The sequence below is a fragment of the Lepeophtheirus salmonis genome, chromosome 1 (genome assembly GCF_016086655.4).
Source record: "Lepeophtheirus salmonis chromosome 1, UVic_Lsal_1.4, whole genome shotgun sequence".
NCBI classification, from domain to species: Eukaryota; Metazoa; Arthropoda; class Copepoda; order Siphonostomatoida; family Caligidae; genus Lepeophtheirus; species Lepeophtheirus salmonis.
In genome coordinates, this window is record NC_052131.2 from 32,180,798 (window position 1) to 32,203,039 (window position 22,242).

General features: G+C 30.7%; 1 protein-coding gene across 2 annotated transcripts in view; it reads right to left on the bottom strand.

Moving 5' to 3' along the window:
• LOC121127692 (G-protein coupled receptor daf-37) overlaps positions 1-22,242 on the bottom strand; it is a 32,564-nt gene that overhangs the window by 9,270 nt on the left and 1,052 nt on the right. The gene's annotated exons all lie outside the window — the stretch shown is intronic.

A 22,242-nucleotide genomic window follows, 5' to 3' on the forward strand; every position in this document is an offset into this window, starting at 1 on the left:
TAATAAATGTTACGAAAGTTGAAAATACTCTAAAGTAAAGAATGAGTTAAATATTGTATGCCCAAAATAAATCGTCTTGTTGCATTTCTTCTTTCAAATTGAAAATTTACGTTTGAGGAAAAAAATACAGAAAAATTGTTCAGAAAATGAGAGATATTTCAATAAAACATCAATTTTTATGCGTAAAATTGATATGCAAACAAAGCCCATGACAAATTTGATCTTATCTACGAGTTCAATATTCCATTGGAAATCAATTTAGTCATTTTGAGCTCCAAAGTACAATTTTTGTGTTTTGGGTATAGAATAAGCCCCCTTTTATAACCACCTTCCATTAATTTCCTCCCTGTCATAGCTTGACCAGGTTCAAAAGATGCACCCATGCAAAGTTTTAACCTCCTTGGCCCAACAGCGTGGGCACTTATACTTACACAAATTGTATTTTATATATAGACAGATAAAGATATGTGATACATATTTGTAAAAGACAAATACATAGACCTAGTATTCAAAAAAGTGTCAAGATAATATATGAAAATAAGAATAAAATGACATGTTGTAGATAACTCTAAAAATGTAATTACACATCTTTTTTATGTAAAGCCGCCATGAATTGTGCGCTTTATTGTGTCTAATAGTTAAGTCAAAAATAGGAGTATTTACAACACATGGGAGAGTTATGTATGAAAATACAAACATCTTCAAAAAGTTGGTAATACAATAAATGAATCATATTAATAGTTTATAATACCCTATATATATACTACAGTTTTTCATTTCTCATAAAAATAATTGCTTAAATAATGCAAAGAAATTCACGTGAATTTGATCAATGAAGTAATATCAAATAGTCAGACAAGAGAAGTAAAATATTGCATGAACCATGCGTTTCTTATTTCTTCAGAAGGAATACTATTCAATTTTTACTTTTTACCGAGACCTCAACAATTAATACAGCTAAACAAAAACGAAAGTAACCATATAGTAGGTGTCTTAAAGGATGTCCAAGGGCCTCTCTTTTTTTTATGGCCATTGAATAATTAGCCATGAAAATAAAGCACAAGTATACGGGTTGTGGTATTTTATATGATGACAAAACACATATAATTTATCCTTATACTGACGATATGATGTTGTATATAAAAGCCAACTCGTCAATTCATGAGAAGGATTGAGGCTATTTTGTCATTTTTCAAAACATTTAAATAAGTCTGGTTGAGATATTAATTTATTCAAACTAGTATTTTCCATTAGGTGAATGGAGTCCAGTTAAAGGATCAAAGCTCGCGTGTTGAACTATCCAATGAAAAACTCGTTTATTGGGCATGTATTAAGTAAAAAGTCAAGGAGAAATCTGATTCCGATTGTGCTGCACATAGGATGTATCAAAAATCTATTTTAGAGGAGGTTTGAATTTACAAAGGCTTATTGACTTCAATAACATATTTATCATTCCTTTAGGCCTATAAAAGGCATGATCAGCTCTACCGGCATAGCCAGATTTTATCATCAACTGGAAAGCAAATGACTTTTGTTTCTCTTTTGCAAGACTGTTACTCTGGCTCCTAATGGACATCAAAAACACCATGGGGAGGGTTGGTACACTTGAGCAGAGTTTAAACACAAATATAAATAAATAATTTAATTAATATGTCTAATAGACCAGATCTTGAACCAAGATCGACTTTTTATAATTATACTCAGATCTGACCTATCAAACTTTTTTTTCAATCAATCTCTCATATTTGGGAATCTCACCAAAGAGTTATATGTCACGGGTATCATTTACATATGTGACTTTAGCATTTAAAAATGTTGATTTCTCCTTGATGTCCTGATGTATAGAACGTTAAATGTCAAAAACTCGTCAAGAAGTTGGAGTTGCCGGAGACTTGGGATAATACGATAACAAATTATTAGTTTGGAGTCGGAAAAACAAGAAAATTTATAGCTACATTCCAGATTTCTAAAGAATGTATTTTTTTACAATCCCTGTAAGTATTGTGGAAAGTTTTTAAATAGTTTTTAGCATTAATTTGGTCGAGGGTCCTTTCGCTTCGTTTTTACTTGACTTTATTTCTCTTAATGTGGTAGGAGTAAATGTTAACATCTTAAATGCAACCATTTTGTTTAGCTTGGCGACAATAAAAGGGCGAAAATCTTCTATAAATCATGAAAAACAATACGCCTTCTTGAGCGCCAAAGGTCACATTCCCAATAACTTGAAATGTAGAAATGTCATAGAAAAAAACTTAGCACTAATAGTTTTCTCCTCTGCTGCAGGATATGTTGATTTTTTTTTTAAATACCAAGGATTGTGGCTCATTTATGGATTATGAGATTGAAATAGTTAAATACAAACTTTCAAATTCGGCTGGATACATAAATACTGATCAGTTTAAAAATACTTGTTCGGAGGTATGAACGCTTTCATCGAGTAAAAGCAAGAAATTTATTACTTTATTTTGAAATATTTAGTTCATGATTGTTTTACATTATTTTATGCTCTTGAAATGATTAATAATTTTTAGATCTAGGTCCTGGCTAGGAAGTCTAATTTTAAACCAAAATGATTATTCATGTTAGTTCAACACAATTCTTGAAAAAAAAAAAAAATAAGATTCAGGATTCAAGTAAATATTAGGATCCCGTAAAATGAAATTTTGTAAAATTTATGTATTTCTTTTAATATTTTTAGAAGAAATAATAAATGTAATGTCAGTTTTACACATATATTCTCAATTTATCATTATCACTAATTGTGCAAGGGCTGGTATTTTTAGACCTTGTGAGTCCTGCTTTTTTTACATTCCGTAACGCAATCAAACAACAACAAAAAAAAAATGAAATCATAAATTATATAAGAGGTAATTTTAGATAAAGTTAGGTACATTGTAAATTTATGAGTTAGGGAATTCAAATAATGGTCTAAAACTCAATTTGCACACATCACTACAATACATGTAGATATTTGTATAACAAATATAGGACATCTAAATCTTTAAATCTCATTTTGTTAAAAAACACATATTATTTCCCAAATATTGGGAATAAAAAGTGTAAATATGGAAAACTTTTTATGAACTATGCACAGTGTACACAAGATATCCGTGGCACGATTTTTTTATTTTAGATAATTTTATCTCCAACCAGTTTTCAGATTAAAAAAACAAACAGATTCTTCATGTTTGATGAATTTTAAGTCACTTAATTTGTTAAAATCGTCTCTAGCCTCAATTGAAATCTATATACGAGGACAAAATCTCGAGCAGGCCTTGCCTCTTGGTTCTTTGGCAAAAACTAGAATTTGTTTTTCATACGACTGACAAGTTCGTCTTTGGTGATGCAAGGTATTTAGTTGGTGTGCCATTCGCTCACACACAAAAAATAAAACTCGTTTGGAGAGCAAAAGTCCGGCAAGATGAAGCTGTCCAAATGGTGTTGGAGCCTTAAAGAATTTTTACAAAGTATGAAAAGTGGGGTCTTACTGCTATATTTAAGGCCTCCCATTGGCATCGATATTGATCTATAGCACGTCCAAATAGGCATCAGTGTTGACCCTGAGCCCATGGGGAAAACATGAGGAGGCCTGACGTGGCCTTCGGAGATAACCTCCCCAAACACCGAGATGAGAGCTTGTATCTTCGTTTGCATGACGATGGTATTTTGGTTGTAGACCTTCTGGCGTGGCAAACATTATTCTCGTCTAGAAAAACCAGAGATTTTCTCTCTGAGTCCCAGATTTTAAAGCATTCTTATTTTGTTGCTCCCGGCACGGATTCCGAGGAGCCCTCCTCCGTGCCTTTTCCAAATATTTGGGACAACGAATTCGTCAATTAATTCCTTTTTCCCAACTAGTTTAGGTTTAAACAAACTATTTAAAAAAAGAATATCAACTGCTTAAGTGCCCGTGTTTGCCCAAGAGAGCGTGCCATACCTTGCATACTTTGTACAGGGTGTGAAAATATAACTTCGTTTTCATTATACGTGATAATCAGATTATGAAAGTAGTAAAAGGTTGGGCGTGATTTAATTTTAGAGGCGAAAATTACAAGTTTCCTTGGCAATAGAGTCAGTTGCTATCATAAGTTGGAGAAGTAGTAATGTAACACTACCATCGAAAATATATATTGCCGATAAACGATTTGACATATTCTTTTATTTAATTAAACTATTTGCAATTTAAGTCCAAAGTTGTTGTTCTTTTTTATGAAAATCTGTTTGTAATTTCCAAAAACAATTTTTTAATTCATTTTCATAATTTGAAATTTGCTTCACTTTCTTTAAAGAGAATCAATCTGCAAATCATTATATTCAAGATCTCTACTGGTATGCAAGGATTCTAAAATGTCCAAATTGGCTAATTGGAACTTGATATATACTGGAAAAACCAACATTTTTTATAAAATCGCCAACAATTAATTATTGAATCAACTTATTTTCAATAGTTTACAATATTTATCTCTCTAAAATCTCTCAATATAAAAGTTGTTTGACGAGAAACATAAAATTGTAAAAAATCACGGAGTATTATTAGTCTGAAGTTCAGTGTATGGTTAATGAGGGACGTCAACTATCTAAAATCCTTCTCAAAACTGTGTAAAACAAAACTTTAAATGTTTACTATCATTATGAAACAAACAAAAAAAATGAATACTATTTTATTGCTCTTTGCTGCACCACTCTGTATAATCAAATGAAACTTATATAATACAACCATTACATGTAAGATTTTCCATTGGGGTAAAATTAAGAGAAAATTGGATCCCAAGAAAGATTTTTACAACATACCTATATATAGCTATTACATCTATTTGACCTTAAAAGAGAGTCCATAGAAAATAGAGCACCTATTAAGCTACAAAGTTCCTCAGGGATATAAATAGGTTAATTTTTTGTACATGTTGTGCTGCTACATCTTTATTCTGTTTAAACTTTTCTTAATTATACCCAATACAATTTTCTCCTTACACTAATAGCTATTAAAAAAGTATTATTTGTTATCTTAAGTAGACGCAAATAATTCACAAGCAGCTTTCATTCGTCTCAAAGCAATATTATTCTCGATGTTTTGAAATGGATTAACGCATAATTACTTTAAAAAATTATATGTAGATTATATTGTTTAAAAATACGTTATTGAAATAAAATAATGAGAGGCAGTGGCGTCCAATTTTAATAATATAAGTAAATATTATTATACTCAAAATTAATTTTTACTTTCTGGTTACCGGTATATAATTATTCCATGTAATCAGATGTATCATTTTAAGAACATACTAAAAACTATTGGCGAAAAATGTAGATTCAAAGGAAGAAGTAGTATTTTTATAAATTTCGGGGTGTAAAAGGTCCCAATTTTCAAACGGAGGGCTACGGGTCCTTAAAAGGGTGTCCATGGGATATTCAGCAGTGGTGCATAAATCCAAAATTTTCCTGAAGTAAGATGATCTTTGTTATTTAAATAAACTTGAGCTCAAGTGGCGTAAAATTTACGCAGGTCTCTAACGTCAAAGTCATGCTACTACCCTGCTGATGGGCAGACCCTGTTTTATGGTTAACATCATTTTTATACCGTGATTAGTGAACTGCATAATAAAGAATCAAATGTACTCATTTACATGATCAATAGTTGAACAGTTATAATAACTATGAAATTCAAATTTTCTATCAATTTTTAACTATTCCATCAATTTTGAATTCGAGAATATCAATAAAAACGCGACAAATACTAATAGTTCATACAAATCACCGAGAAAAAACAAATCTATCTTTAAATATAATCTTAATAACATCCATTTTGGATTTTGAATGAAATATAATTTGTTATTCTTATAGTAATTTTCTTTAGTTTTGATAATAATTTCTATCAAGACAGATACATCATTTCATATTTTTTGCTTGTGCCAAATGATTTTACTCCTGACCCTTTAACGTCCTCAAACACACACAAAAAAATAATAAAATCAATCAATGTTGTTTTTTAACAGCCCTCACAGGTTTTTTTATAGGCCTCTACCAAACAGTTCAGATGTTGATTCATGGTAGTAAATCTAGAGAACGTGCATGATTTTTTCTGCATTGAACTAATATAAAAAAATATTTCCATGCATATATCGAAGATATGGTGTCTCAAATTGTGCTCTGCCAAACGGTCGACCAGGGGGTTAAATGGTTAAAAGTGGTGGAGGACATTGTATAGGGCCACTACAGAGTGAGATTCGCCCAGCTGGATTGGCTTGTCGTCACGTCTCGTTAATATGAGGAGTGTCTGAAAATAAAGAGCATTGTTTCTAAAGTCCAGGAAGTACACTACACGGCAAAGCATAAGAATGGAAGTATTCCACTCGGATTCCAAAGCTGTGTGTCCACCTTAATTATTAATGGACTCCTTCTCTAGCCACATAATATTTTTTTTCAGTCACATTGTTGACAAATTGTATCCATTCATGGAGTTGTCTTTATTTCTTTTTCTTTTCTATCTCTGAGAGTAATTAATGAAAGATTTACTTGTTTGTGATAATTTTTATCACATATTCTTCACGTTATTCAAATTTGGGTAATTAAATATGTACCCGACAGCGTTGATAAGACTGTGTTTTCTATATAAAATAATATCTACAATATTATATTCATGGAGTTATTCTTGTACGCTTTAGTCTTGACATTGAAAAAAAAAAAAAAATATTCAAAAGGATACTTAGCTTATTGAAGAAATAAATCATAATGATATCAGGGTCCGAAAATAAAAAAAAACCTTTTGAGATGTAAACAATCTACAAAGCGGCTGCATTCCAAGGCATAATTTATACACTTCAAAATATTCCCAATCCTTATACAACACGATTTTCTATTTCAGGTTATATACTTTAATTACATAAGAGAAGTTTTAGTAACAGTCGCGATGTCGTAAGTAAATAAATTTGTATCTTTTAAAATTTAAATCCTAAAATAGATCTACTGTTCAGTTGTAATATATGTGTAAAATAAATAGTCCCCTTATTAACCTCCAAAATTTCCTTTGACGCAATTCATACGTTATTTAAATCCTCTTATTGAGCACAATAGGTTGAAAAGAAATTAATCAAATATTACAATAAAAAAAAAAATCCATGTATTAACTTACAAATTTATAATAATTAAATAAAACAAAAAAATAAAATCAGATGTACAACCTAGTTGTACATCTTTAATATATATCATAATTCAATAGCAGGCGCTTTTTCAATGTGAGGAATAATAACAAGAGTATTTAATTTCGTTAAACTCAGATATAAAATGACTGTTGTCATAGGGCCTGCTATTGAATTAAGGAGTACCAATTAACATAGATTAATTTACCGTATAGATTACCGTATTTTACAGTAGGATAATCAAAACATTTATAAAATAATAAGCAATTAATATCAAACTGTTATTGCCTCATGTTTAAGAAAAAATTGCATATTATTTCATTGTTTTCATTTTACATTTATTAATATAAAAAAGACAATAATTTCTAATACCGACTGGAAGAGCACTAGCTCTAATCATAGAATCTGTTGTGGCGATAAAAATCCTTTTTGATCGGAAATCTGCTGTTCCATATTGTACAGGACTGATTGCAAAAAACATATTATTGGTGACATTTTTTTATAGAAGACATATGACTTTTTTTTGATACCTTTATTTTTAAACCTCTGTTAAAGAACTGGAGTTTGATTCCTTTGAATCTAAATTTTATCGCCAATACTTTTAAGTATGGTCTCGGAACATTATATGTAATAAAATACAATTATATATATATCTTGATAGTGTCTTGTGAAAAATTCATTAGTATATTTAGGACTTTTAAATCAAGGTTTAGTGAATTGAATTAAATGGTTTGCTAAAAAGTCGTTCATTTGGTTTTTCCTTTTGATTACTAGGCATCTTTTTTTTTCTTAATATGCCAATTGAGGCGTATAATATTGTAGTTATTATATTATATTATATACGAAACCTCATCAAAAACTGATGTGTAATTATTTAATTCCCCAAATTTGCATAAAATAATGACATATTCATCAAAAATTAAAATTTAAGTATTTTACTATAAAAATAATAAATTATATCTTGTTTAAAACACAAATTAATGTTCTTCAGAATATTCACTAATGGAAGGTTAAGGACATTTTTGTTGCATACATGTTTTTGGGATAATTTTATATTCAAAAGACGTTTTGATGGCAATTGTACTCCCTCTCTCAGATTTCCTGCTCCAATTACTGTACCTAATACATTGTTTTCTAAATATTATATACTCATATATAAATAATATTGTTAAATATAAAAATATTCTACGGCAGACGAGTCTAAGAACAAATGTTTAATAAAACATCCTTTACTTTTCGTAAATATTCATTCTGACTACGTCATAGATATCAACAGGGTTATCTTCACATTAAGTGATTTTCTTTACCGATCATATTTATCGTGTACAAATTGAGACTTTGTTCATCACATTAAATAATATTTAATTATTACATCAGCCATTATAATCATCAACTATTAATGGATGCTTTTTATTTTTAATAATACAACTGTAGATCCCACAACAAAATGTTCTTTTATTAATTAGTAATTTTCATTACAATGTCAAAAATTACACCCTCTATATGTTTGTTGAAGATAATAAGGACATTCTATTTTTTCAAAATTACTCAACTCTACAAGAGGCGGCCTAGAAAGAAAGCTATACCCCCTTCATTTAATGTTATAATTGCAGCAAATATAGAACGCCGTGATCTTTATTGTATATTACAAACTTTCTTCAAAGAAGAAAAAAAAAAGGCTCGAAATCAGTTGGTAGTTAGACAATTACTTAATAATTGGAGTTCGAAGTTGTTCAAAGCTTAAAAAGAGCTAATTCGAGTTTAATCAATCAACGTTGTTCTGAACACCAATAAGGAAATACATTGCCAAACAATGCTTAGGATTTACAACCCTACATCTATAATCTAATGCTTTCTTTTCTTTTGTCGTATGACATGATGAGTTTTAGTTATACCTAGGAATGAGATTTTGGAGAGTGAAAGGAAAAAGCAACTTATGCGATAAAAAAAATTAAATTTAAACAGTATATTGCTTGGAAAACATTATTTTTATATCTAAATATATAGTGGAGTAGGTTGATTTGGTATTTTCTGCGACATTAAGAAATTAAAATTAAGAAAGAACAGCTGCTTAATATAAAATTAAAAATAAAGACTGTAAAGTGTTAAGAATTATTCTCATGTTGGTTTTATGAGTATGCGTATACTAATATATAGACATTATATATTGGCACTCTTTTTTCATGCAATGAAGAAGTAGTTGCTTTAATTTTGGGTCAGAGGCCAAACTGGTAACCCCTTCCTGAGCATCAAGGAACCCTTATAATATCCCAAAATACTCTAAGGGTGTACAGGTGAAGTGCTGGGCAAAAATATAGTTTAAACTCTACCGCCGCCCTGTTTTTAGGCACCAAGTAATCCTTAAAATTTGCTAGAATACACCCCCACCCACGGTTTGTGTATATGAGCTACTGGTTCCTGAGAAAGGTTCAATTTTTCCACTTCTGCTTTGGTAAGCATCAAAGAATCTTTATAGTATCCAAAATGCAGCCAAGCCCAGAGGTTGTACAGGTAAGTCGCCATGGCCTTGAAGGCCAAAAAAATGGTTATCTGAACCGTTTCTGGGGCAATAAGAAACTAAATAAAAAATTCAGCAAAATGTATCTATTAGTTTGGTCGTGATTGAAGGACAAACACACTCACACACATATAATGATATCTATGTATATATTAAATATAAATGTATTATTTATTTATTAAGGATGCACAAAAAATAAACGGGAATACTTCCCTTACAGATACTTGTCGCTGTTTACACCTCAATGATCTATTTAAGAATGAACAAAAAATAAAAACAGAGTACACGAACAACCCGTTTTTCCTTTTCTAATATCTAAATTTTGATTTTTCTATAGAAACATCCCATCAGTACCTCTACCTTCATCCCAAGCTACACACGTTTGTTATACGCCTCCACTTAAGCAATATTCATTTTTTATTACATGAGGCCTGTCAAGACAGGAGTTTTCTCAAAGTTGAGGTTAGGTTTCATTTGTATTCTTTGACAAATTATCGTGAATTTCTATCAACAATTTACTATGATATAAAGATTTCATTCCTTGGCATTTGAAAAAAATAGTTTCTATTTTATATAGTGTGAAGGCATCCTAGGTGTACAAAAGATTAGTAATAACTTTAAAGCTACCGGAGGCTCAGCTCATAAAAATAAGGGGATCTTTGCGTAGAGTAGTGGGAGAAAATACATTCACTTCACAATTCTAGATTTCAATTTTTTTTTTTTTTCAATACTCTTATGAAAGACTGTAGGAAGCTCTTTATAGTGTTCAAAATTCGTTCAGTGGCATTTTCAGGTTATACTTCAAGAATTCTTTTCATTAAACATATATTTGACATAGTACAACAGTTGGAAAAGTTTTACACCAGAGTTATATTATTTTATCCTTTAGGTGTTTAAACGAATTATTTTTTATAGTACTTTTACTTTTGTGAGATCTTGTGGTTGGATGGTTCAGTTTTAACATAAATGTGTTTACTTTTGTTTTTAGTAACGTAATTCTTTTCATATTGATTTAGATCTATGTAAAAATGTATTAAGAATATGAATAAAGACTCTTAAAAACATTATTATTAACCCATTTGGAGGTTTCAAAATTGCTTAAAGTAGTTAAAATTGATCGTCACCATAAAATAATTATAAATAGATATATTTTATTTAAAAGGCCAGATCGGGAACAATGAAAGTTTCTTAAATCAAAATAAAATTCTAAGCTATAGCAGAAATTTTTGGGTATCTCAACTCCCATGTACGGAAAACTGCCCTGGAGAAAATTGCCCAGAGAAGATTACCCTGTAGAAAATTGTAATGGAGGAAAATTGCCCGTATTTTGTTCAGACTTCAAGATAAATAATAATATATTATAAGTTTCCTTAATATTATTTATGACAAAAATCTAAACGTATTTGTTTGTTTCATTCCCAAAGGGAGTACCTTCAAGTGTGAGTAATATTATTGCAATATACGAGGAGGAGGGGGAATAGCTAAGGGCCGTCATAAATATGGTAGAATACGGATTGGGCTGTGCATCGATAGTGTGGGACTGGTAAAATCACCGTTAGTTAATACAAGGCGCCCCTCTAACACCACAAACTAGTTCAAAGTCCTCTGGTTGGCCTGAGTAAGGGGGGGGGATAGTTAAAAAAACATCACCAAATAAATTTATGGTATTATTTTGTACAGGAATTTTCTAAATTATAGGTATTTGTTAAAATAGAACCATTATAATTTTTTTAAATGTCATTTACTCAAAGGATTAGATAAATTATTTCCACGAGAAATCAGTTAGATACTCCAACCTTTCCAAAAGGAAAGGTGTACCAATTGCAAAGTTAAAAACAAATTATTGATATTCTTATTGAAATAAAATAATCTTATTTAAATGAAATGTAGTACCCATTAGAAAAATGAGTTAAATGACGTAAAAACACCGAAAAAATGCAGTTTTTAATTTTTTTTTCTTTTGATTAACACTGTTTCTTTGGATGTATTAGTGGTGGTTTTTAAGGATCCGGGGGTACCCCTAAATGTCCTGCCCGCTTGGGGCTAACAACTATTTTTTAGTATTAGAGGGTTTCCTTGGATATATAAGATTTATTTGCGGTAGTTTTTTGAGATTTCATACTACCTCCAGGCCAATCCGAAAGCGGAGGGTATTAAACCTAATTTTTTGAGGCCCTAAGATATTTATTCCCCCTCCTCCTCCTATATTGCCAGAATATTACTCGCACTTGAAGATATTCCCTTTGGAAAGGAATAAACAAATATGTTTAGATATATTTTGCATAAATAATATTTAGCAAATTTATAATGTTTTATTATTCATCATTAAGTTTGGACAAAATAAAAACAATTATCTCCTGGACAATTGTCCTAACTGGCAATTTTCCTCCGTACCAATTTTCTACATGGCAATCTTCCAGAAGCAGTTTTCCTAATACTCTCAACTCATCCCAAAAATTTGAATAGGAAGCCTACAATTATACAAAGCAGGACCATGAATTATTATATAAGTAAAAAAATTAGTTGTATTTTCTCCTTGCCATGATTTTTTTTCAAGATTGTTTTCATATTGATGTACAATAGAGTTTTTGCTATTTTTAAAGTTGACTACAATTAAAATTTATCTTGAATCATGAAATTTTTTAAAGGTGTTGGTAATGACCTCCTAATTTTTTTACTTTTTTATGCCATCAAAAACTGTAACCCTCTATCTGGTCCAAGTTCCATTGTTCTGGAAGTACTTCAAAATGAGATCCAATTAAAAAAAATCTTATTATAATGAAGTTATAAAAAAAGAAAATAATATTGTATAATTTTTTGTGAACTTGTTTGTAACTATTTTGACTTTATTATGTAGTCGGTTTTGTTAGTAAAAACTCATAAAGTAACTATTGACGGCATACAAATATAAATAAACAAGTATGGATTTTTTATTTATTCAGTTATTTATATTATTAATTTTTCCCATGAAAACAATACAAATGTTCATAAGAATATATAGTTTTAAATCTGTGAATAATCAGTAAATTAATTAATGGAATCAGACTTTTGAAAGTTTTTATTCAAATTTGATCTTGAGTGATTGGTAACAATTAATTTTTTTTGACTTTTATCTTAAATATATGTTTTCTAGGATTCATTTGTTTTTGATATTGTTTATTTATTTACTTTACATGAATGAACTGACTAAAAATAATATTTGAATGCTATGAACCGAAAAAAAGGGCCCAAATCTTACACAGCTCCCAAATTTCAAACTGTTCATTTAAAACGTACCCTTTAAGATTTGTGGCTATCAAAGGAAGTGTACTCGACCTAAATGAATATTTATATTAATATTTGAGCAGAGATCAATAGTACTTTGTCCAGATTTGTCAGATTGTATAATAAGGGTCCAATCATGTACCTGATTTTTTTTTTTTTTTGAAAAACATCCTGGAACTGTGCAACATACGAGATTGAGTATTACTGCTTCTACCCTTTTAAGATTATACATTCAAAAAAATCCATCAATGTAGCTTAAAAGACTTCTTATAATGATTTTAAAACTTTATGGTCCTATTTTCCTTCATGTAAAGATTCCCTTACATAAAACACAGATTAAGCAATTTTTATTTTCAATAAACCAAGCAAACCAACATCTCAACTGTGAAGAAATAAATACAAAAGTTGGTTTTATTTAAGACACATTTCTGATTTGCATATCCAGAAAATGTCCCTATCTTCCAACCAGTTTACATCATCTTAGAAAATCGTGAAAAAAGACAAAAAGGTCAAGTATGAAATTTTTTTCGTACAAAAGAATTTCTAAATAGGTGTCTAACTAGTTATTTAGATTTAATTAACTTGAATACAAATCCTAAAAATTATTAAACATAACATCCTCATATTTGATACAACAAAAAATGAATTGTTAAAATGTGCTCAAGGTGAAGATTTAGCTTTACCAAATATTCTGTGTGATTCTTAAATCGTTGAAAGATAAATAACATCAACAAGGAAGGAATCCTAGAAAACATACGATCAAAAGAAAAGACATAAAAAATTTAATTGGTACAAATCACTCAAGATCAAAATTGAATACAGATTTTTAAAAGTCTGATTACATAAATTAATTTACTGATTATTCAAAGATTTAACAACTATGTATATTTATTGCCATTTGTGTCTTGTTCTTGAAAAAATTAATTATGTAAATAGCTGAATAAAAAGAAAATCTATTATTGTTTAGTTATATTTGTATGCCGTCAATAGTTACTTCATGAGTTTTTACTTACAAAACCGACTAAATAATGAAGTAAAAAAAATATAAAATAATTTTTCTTTTCTTATGCCTTAATTATCAAAATATTTTTTTTAAATTGGATCTCATTTTGAAGTACTTCCGAAATGCTAGAACTTTACCCGGATGGAGGATAACGGTTTTTGATGGCACAGAAAAAATAATTTAGGAAGTCATTACGTAGACCTAACCTAATCTCATGATCAATGATAATTTTGAATTTGGTCAACTTTAAAAAATAGCAAACACTCTAATCTGCAAGATATCCACTTTGATTTTTTATTCTGTTTTTAATATGAAGCACGAAGCTATAGCAAAAAATACTCGTTGCAGTGAATTCTACATATTTTGAAGAAAGACGGGATAAATCCTTTTTCCATATAAATCTTTTTTTTATGTCAATAATAAATAAGAGAAAATAATATATTATTTTTAACATTTCTAAAATGTCAATACAAACATTTTCGCAAGGATTGTTCTTCCTCACCTCTTTATATTAAATTTTGATATTAAGAATAGTTTCTGACAGCCTTTCAGTGATAAAGCTTCTCACATGTACGAAAGGGAAAGGTTAAGAAAGAATGAAAAAAAATACCTTTTATGTGTCTAAAATTCTTATCTTTTCCTAACTTTCATGAATAAAAATTATCAAATATAATATTATTATTATAGAAAGTATATAGACGAATAGATTTTATACTTTCTAAAGTATGTACACCCTTAAAAGTATTCAGATCTACATGACCAAACTGAATATCAAACAGTGGAGGTTCAACTTAACTGTAACGTTCTTTTACATACCACTAGAGGGAGCTCATGTACCACTTCAATAATTTTGTCAGCATTCACAAAGAAAAAGTTATTCATGAACAAATGCTTTTTGCATCACGATTAAGATACAAAAATAAAACCAAATAACTTTTTTAATATTCAGTCTGGCTAAGACAAACCTTGTATTTTCTTGATGAAACTAAATGTGGCAAATACAAAATATGAATAAGCAGAAGGAACTGGTCCAAATATCTTTTGTACTACAGATTTCCTGTATATTTCATTATGTTTGACATATGTAGTCACGGACAGTTTTGTTAGTGAGGAGGGGGGTTTGTGTATTGTATATTGGGGACTTTTTAGAAATAGCTATGTAAATGGACTAATATATAATAGAGCGTTGATTTTATCTAGTAGTACACATTTTATTATTTTCAATCCGGAATGACACTTAATGCAAAATCACAGAGAAGAACAACAAAACATCCTATTTCTGAACAGAGCAAGGTGAGACGGATGTAAGGAGCAATGAAGATTCTAAATTTTCTCAAGGGCAACAAAACTTGGTCAAAGTTTTGCTCCTTTCTGATCACAAAATGTTCACAGTTGATGCCACTGTGAATAGGCTAAACAGCCGTGACATCACAACCAAAAATCCAGATAATGTCTCAGCTTCAGTGAGACATGGCTTCAAAATAAAAATCCCTCCGGAACCATGGTCTTTGGCGTCGTAGAGTCTGTCCTCCCATTTTTGAGGAGAGAAAGGAGCAGCTCAATACCAATGCATAAGTCAAACTTCTGGATAAGAATGTGCTACCTTGGGCCAGTGAAAACTTAGTGAACAACTTTATTTTCACTCAAGACTAAGCTCCGTATGAATCACGCCACTAAAGAACAACTTTCCGGACTTTTGGGACTTCAATATGTGGTTCCTCATCTCCAGACACTAACCCCTCCGACTATTTCATCTAAGTGTGTTTGAAGGTGAGGGGTGTGCTACTCCTAACGGGAGAGACCCCTGTCTAGCCTTTTACAAAAAAAAAATGTTTAAAATTCGGATCAGATAGAAAAAGAACGATGTTTTTTTTTTTTTTTTTTAATAGAGGCTTCAATCAAGAAGGAGTAGACCAAGCTCAAGTCTGACTACATAATCAAGGTCATTAAAGGATTTAGGCCTCAAATTGAGGCAATTCTAAGAGCTGAGAGCTCACATATTGAATGACAGTTGTGCTGAGTACTATTTTCTGATGATTTTGTAAAATAAATGTCCCTACAGAATCTATTGTTTAAATTTTACTCTTGAAAATCACTGAATAAAATAAACCCTGTACTGCTACATAAATATTGGGACAATGAATTCCTTGGCCCTGCATCACTAAATTTCATTATACTCATCAAAAGTAGTTCAAGTTATGTATCTAATTTTTTTTCTGTAACTAGTACACAGTATATTAGTGATGTCACGATACCAACATGAATATAGTTTTTGAACAAGCGTTTGGTGATTTATAAATTATTTTCATTTTTTAATTAGATAAAAATATTTCACTCATTTTACATTGTTAAATCAAATCATCAACGTCTTTGTTTATTTAGTTCATAGGTCCATCCCACCGCACTGGAACTCAATCCAGTATCAGCAGGTAGATGTTCATCTATGAGATAATAACTGTATTATAATTACACAGCATATTAAAATACTCAAAACTTGCTCCGCCATTAATCCTTTCTTTTCCGCAGACTCCATAGCAAGTTAAAGCATTTCTTGCATTGTACGGCCTCAGTCACACTCATAGATAAGATGAAATGGTGTTTCCTCATGTTCTTTACAGAGTCAACATATCAGGCTCAAGGTCTTTGTAAAAAGATATCTATTAAGTTGTATGCGGTCAAAATCCATAAGCACTATACTTGAGATTTGATGTCTCTTGTATTTGTAAACTTTTGTTCTAATGCACAGCTCAATGATAAACTGCTTGGATTAGCGTTAGCTATCGAACTGTTACCAGATAGTTTGCAACTCATTCAAATTGGATTTTCTGAGAGCTTTCTTAGCCTGACAAACGGAATTGGGGACAGAGATAGGTGCACCCCCTCTTGCACCCTTCTTAGCCAAAGCATCAGCAAACTTGTACCCAGTACTATAATTATTACCCTTGATCCATCCAAATGTGATATTGTACTTGGAATTCTTGTGGGAATCTTTAGACCAATAAATTCTTTCTCTTAACATGCTCCCTGGTTCTATATTTAAACTATAGTGGACAACTGTAAGATAACATTAATATTATTTTGACCTTTCTTTTTTATAATAGCAAATTACTTGCTAGAATTTTTATAGCTTCAACTTCAGCTACATTATGTTTCTATCATCAAGTCTTAATGAACATTCCCCAATACCCGTGTCATGTTGTGTAAAGGTCAATCCAGCACCTGTGTGACCCTTTATTCTTGATCTGTCTGTATATCCAACTAGATCATATTCTTTTATATTCCATACTTTCCTGACTGACTTTGTATCATCGTCTATATAACATCAACTTATTTGATGAATCCTATTTCTGATTCTGTTTTTGAAGTTAAGTGGTTTTTTCAAATATTTTTTTTGCGACTGTTTTATTTTAATGTAGTGTCGACTTTTTTAAAATTTGCAACACTGTGACTGTTTAATAATAATAATACATTTAGATCTGATTGCCTGGTACCAATATCCATAAATATGGGTATTGGTAATTTTTTACTTTAAATATCTTTATAAAGCTAGAAAATGACATATAAGAATTATGAATTATCTAAAATTTTCTGGTGACAATGCATTTGAAGAAATATAAGCAAACATTATAGTTTAAAATTTATTTGCTAAATTAAGTTTTTCAAAAATAAATATTCATTAATCCAATGTAAAAACAAACCATATTAACAACAAAATATTCATAAAATATGAAGTGAATAAAATAAATAAAGTAAAACAGTAGGCCACAGAATAATTTTCATATCAATTTTAGTCAAAAAAAAAAAAAAAAAAAAAAAAGCCATTAAATTATAAATATGTAATATAAGTGCAAAATTATATTGAGGCAAACAATTAGCTTGTTTCTCCAAGCTCTTTCAAAAAAATATTCAGTATCTTCTGCAATGTTTAAATGATTATGATGGATGATATCTAATAATAGCTGAGGCCCAGTCCCAAATTCTGATACTTTTTGGACATATATTGTTAAGGAGCAATTTAAAAAGAACATATGCAGGCTTAGCGTTTGGGAAAAGTGTTAGCTCAAAAATTTGATGACTTTTTTTTAAGAAAGAAAATTAATGTTCGTGCTTTTTATATATAATTTTTTTCGTGGACGAAATTTGAGTGATAACCTCATGGACAGGCACATTTTTTATTATTTAATTCCGCTGTAAGTATTTTTTTACATATAAGTGTTGTATAATCACGTTTTGAATACATCAGTATTCAGGTACCGCTGTAAAACACGGTATACCAAAGAACATAACTACATAAGCATAACAAAAAAACTCCTGTTTTTATAAGCCATTGTAATAATGAGAAGTATAATATTAAGTGTACGATATTTATATCCCAAATTTATTAATAAGCTAAAATAAATTTAATTAAAGATAACATTAATTGTAAAAAGATATCCATCGGTAAAAACCATTGATTCCAGATAAAAATCAGACATTACTTAAAACTTTGTGATGAAATATTGAGTACGAAAGGAAATTTTTCCAGCTCTTATATTTTGTGGGTTGAGAGTCAAATTATCGTAACTGAAATATTAAGCACGGAAATTCCATTATTGCATTATCAATTCTTAAAATAACATGAATCTTAAGAATTGATTTCAACCGTCTGGATTTCGCTGTTTCTAAATATTAACATGTTGGACTTCTAGCATAACATATAGCCAATAACACTAATATTGATCATTTTTGAGTTTCGACAATGTGACTCCCAACTCTCGATAGTATTATATGAAGTATGAAAGGAAAAGGAAAAAAACTGCTGACAAGTTGACTTTAAATTAAACTTAAAAGATTTTGGAGTTATATATAAAGTGTCAAGGGGTAGCTCAGATAATATGGACACCTGGGTAATATACAATACCCAAATATACACTTTACTAGTCGTTCTAGGGATACTTTATTTTGATATGTTAATGATTTTGCCGACGTTAGAATTCTTTTGATTTTCAGTGCAGATCATATTTTAAGCCTCTAAAATGATAAGTTCATTCATTATAAGACCATCAAAAAAGATTATATTGACATTTACCACAATGCAGCCAGCTACGGAAATCATATGTATGGGTGTTTTAGCATCTGAAAGCAACAAGATGGGCCCATATTTCTACTGGAGCCAGATATCCAAGGAATATATCGTTCTTGTACCGAGATTTTGATTCTTTCCATGAATGGTCACAGTGAGTGATACGTGAAACTCTAGATACCTTCAATAAAACAGTAATCTTCCTATTCCGAAAAGCCACTTTCCCTTATATTACATACATTAACATATCGGAGTAAATTACGGATCTAATATCTTGTCATTAACATTTTAAATGTCAAACGACAAATTTTAGCAAATACGGGACTACATCACATTTTTCTATTACAAATTTTAATCTTAAGAAATTATTGTGACAAAAATGTATCTAAACATAAATTATGCTCTAAAAACTATAAATGTCTAGATAATATATAAGATTCCTATTTATCGGGTGCGGCGAAAAAATATTTACACTTTAGTTTTGCTGCATAAATGAAGGTTTTTGTGAATGCAGTAAAATGTTCCAGTCAAATACTAAGAAAAATAAATAAATAGATATTCCTAAGTGTCTTAGAAGCCAAAAATGTGCCATCTGAATGTGACCAACAAATTTTGGTCTGCACACTTTTGTACGCTGGCAAAAACCAACGGAGATTGGAAATCTATCACGGATCTCCAACATGAACCCAGACATGAGTGTGGTGTTCCAGAAGAATAGTGTGCCATACACATGTCCAAAAAGGCCCAGAAGTAGAAGGTGGACAACTTGGCTTTTAGGCCAAAGAAAATGTGGCCTCCCCTATTCACAGGTTGACAACCCATTGTTATTCACTTTTTGAGTGCATGTTAAGCCCAAGGCCTGGACCGTCCGTCATCCAAATATCAACCACCCCAAGGAAACCGTCAGCCAACACTGGGAAAAAACAGACATGTCCTCATAAAGGGTGATTCAAAACGAGCGGTTTTTGGATTGTAGAAATAAAACACAAAAAATATTATATTATGGTCAAAACTTTATTATGAACCAAAAAAACAGTCCTTTACAATTATTTCTAGAAAATAATCCCCTTCATATGTTGGCCGCAACTGGCCTTTAAATGGTCCATTATTTCGCACCAATTTTCTATGATGCGTTCGAGCATTGTAACCGGAATCTCTCGAATAACTCGCTCAATATTTGCTTCCAATGCTTCAATCGTCACTGGTTTATCCGCAAAGACTTTTGCTTTTACGTAGCCGCAAAGAAAAAAGTCCGAAAGTGTGATATCATGCGATCTTGGTGGCCAATTCACCGGGCCAAAGCGTGAAATTAATTGCTCAAAAAAATGATGCTCCAATAAGTCCATTGTTACGTGCTGTGTAGCAATTGGCACCGTTTTGTTGGAACCAAATATCTTGGAGACCATGTGCTTCAATTTGAGCTATTAAAAAGTATGTTAAAAGTCTGTTATAGGTGGCGAATCCATTCTTCACGATCTTCGACTACACTCTTGGCTACGGCCACAATATTTTCTACGCTGGGAGCTATACTTGGCCTACCAGACGACGGGACATCCCAGCAAGTTGCTACCCTTTCAAATTTTTCGATTATTCTGCGAATTGTGGATTCTGAAGGTCGATTATGTGGACCATAAGTTGGGCGTAATTTGCGAAAAACTTCTTTCACAGAACGGTGATTTTCATAGTACAATTGAACAATTTGTAGACGTTGTTGTGGCGTATATCTTTCCATGATGAATTCTAAAACAATACTGAGTAAAAATGACCTATGAATTAGACAGAACTCGCGTGCCTGTCATAAAATCCCTACTGGAAAAAACCGCTCGTTTTGAATCACCCTTTACAAGGGAATATCTGAGGGCTACATCTGTAATGGGTGCAAAACCTTCTTTTGCCACCTGGAAGCCATCATTGCTGCCAAGGGGGACTAAATATATGACTAGGGTATCCAAGTTATTAGTTATTTTTATTGTATTGATATACCTTATTACAACTAGTTACTGAAATAGATCATGATAAATTTCTAGATTGAAAGTGTAAAGATTTTTTCGCCAAACCCGGTATACTTTATACACTTGTAATGTGAAAATGGCGAAAGTCTTAAATTATGAAATCATTCTCGAGGTGTATTCTGCATGCACGGACAAGAAGATTGGTTAGATGTGTCTTCTCGTAGAGCTCATTGGAATATGAAAGATAGTCATATACAACTTTAAACTGGTAAACCAAGTTCAGTGAATCACTTTTCTTTCCCAAGCCTGAACAACTTGTGAACTCTATTCTCTTATAAAAGGTAATTGACGTCGTCTGACACTGGTACTATTTTAAAATTATGCTTATTGAACGTATTATTCTAATTTTTCATGAATTTGGTAAAATAATAGATGCAGTAGCAATAAAATGACTAGTTTTGCCATACTATTAACTATAATCGATTTTAGGCATTCCAAATTCGATTGGGTACATAATTCTACGTCTAAAAATCTACCAGAAACCAATTATAGTAGCTGAGAGAAACACTGTCCAGAAAAAGTTTGGAAAAAAGGGAATTTTACTAATATTTCAAACTACGTATGATTTTATCTTCCGGTAGCACAGTAACTAGGCTATTAAAATATAGAATAATTGAGGTCCAATATTTGTATAAACATTTATTTGTTAAGAAATCATAGTTGTTTTTTTTTAAATTTTATCTTCATCAAAAAATCCTCTCTTTGATGCCATAACTGCTTTACAAATTTTTTTGGCATTCTTGCTGTAAGCTTTTCAAGTTAGGCAGTTGTGTTATCATTCCAAGCACTTTTCAAAAAGTTCCAAACTTTTTTTTCAACAAGACAACGACCCACAGCATACATCCAAGCTCTTCAAAAACTTTTAAGAAAAGAAAGAACCTCTCACACCTGCCTATCTTGAAAAACTAACAACTGTAAACCACACAAAATTACTAGAGGTGAAAATCTTTGCACCCAAATTATCGGTTATTCTTGGAATTAAAAAAACAAACAACCAATATTAATTAAAATAAAGTTTTGCCTTATACACTCCACTCCTGATAAAGAAAGATATATGACTCAATTGGGCAAATAAAATTAAGTTTATAGTCTTCCATGTATCTAGGGTTCCATGAGTGATGATATTTATTACATAGAGGAACAATATATGTTAACCTCCGTTAGGGAACATCCTTTTTATTTAAGTCAATGAACTGGATAAGAATGAGCCCAAAAATCTAATGTATTTAGATAAACTTTGATAAACGGTT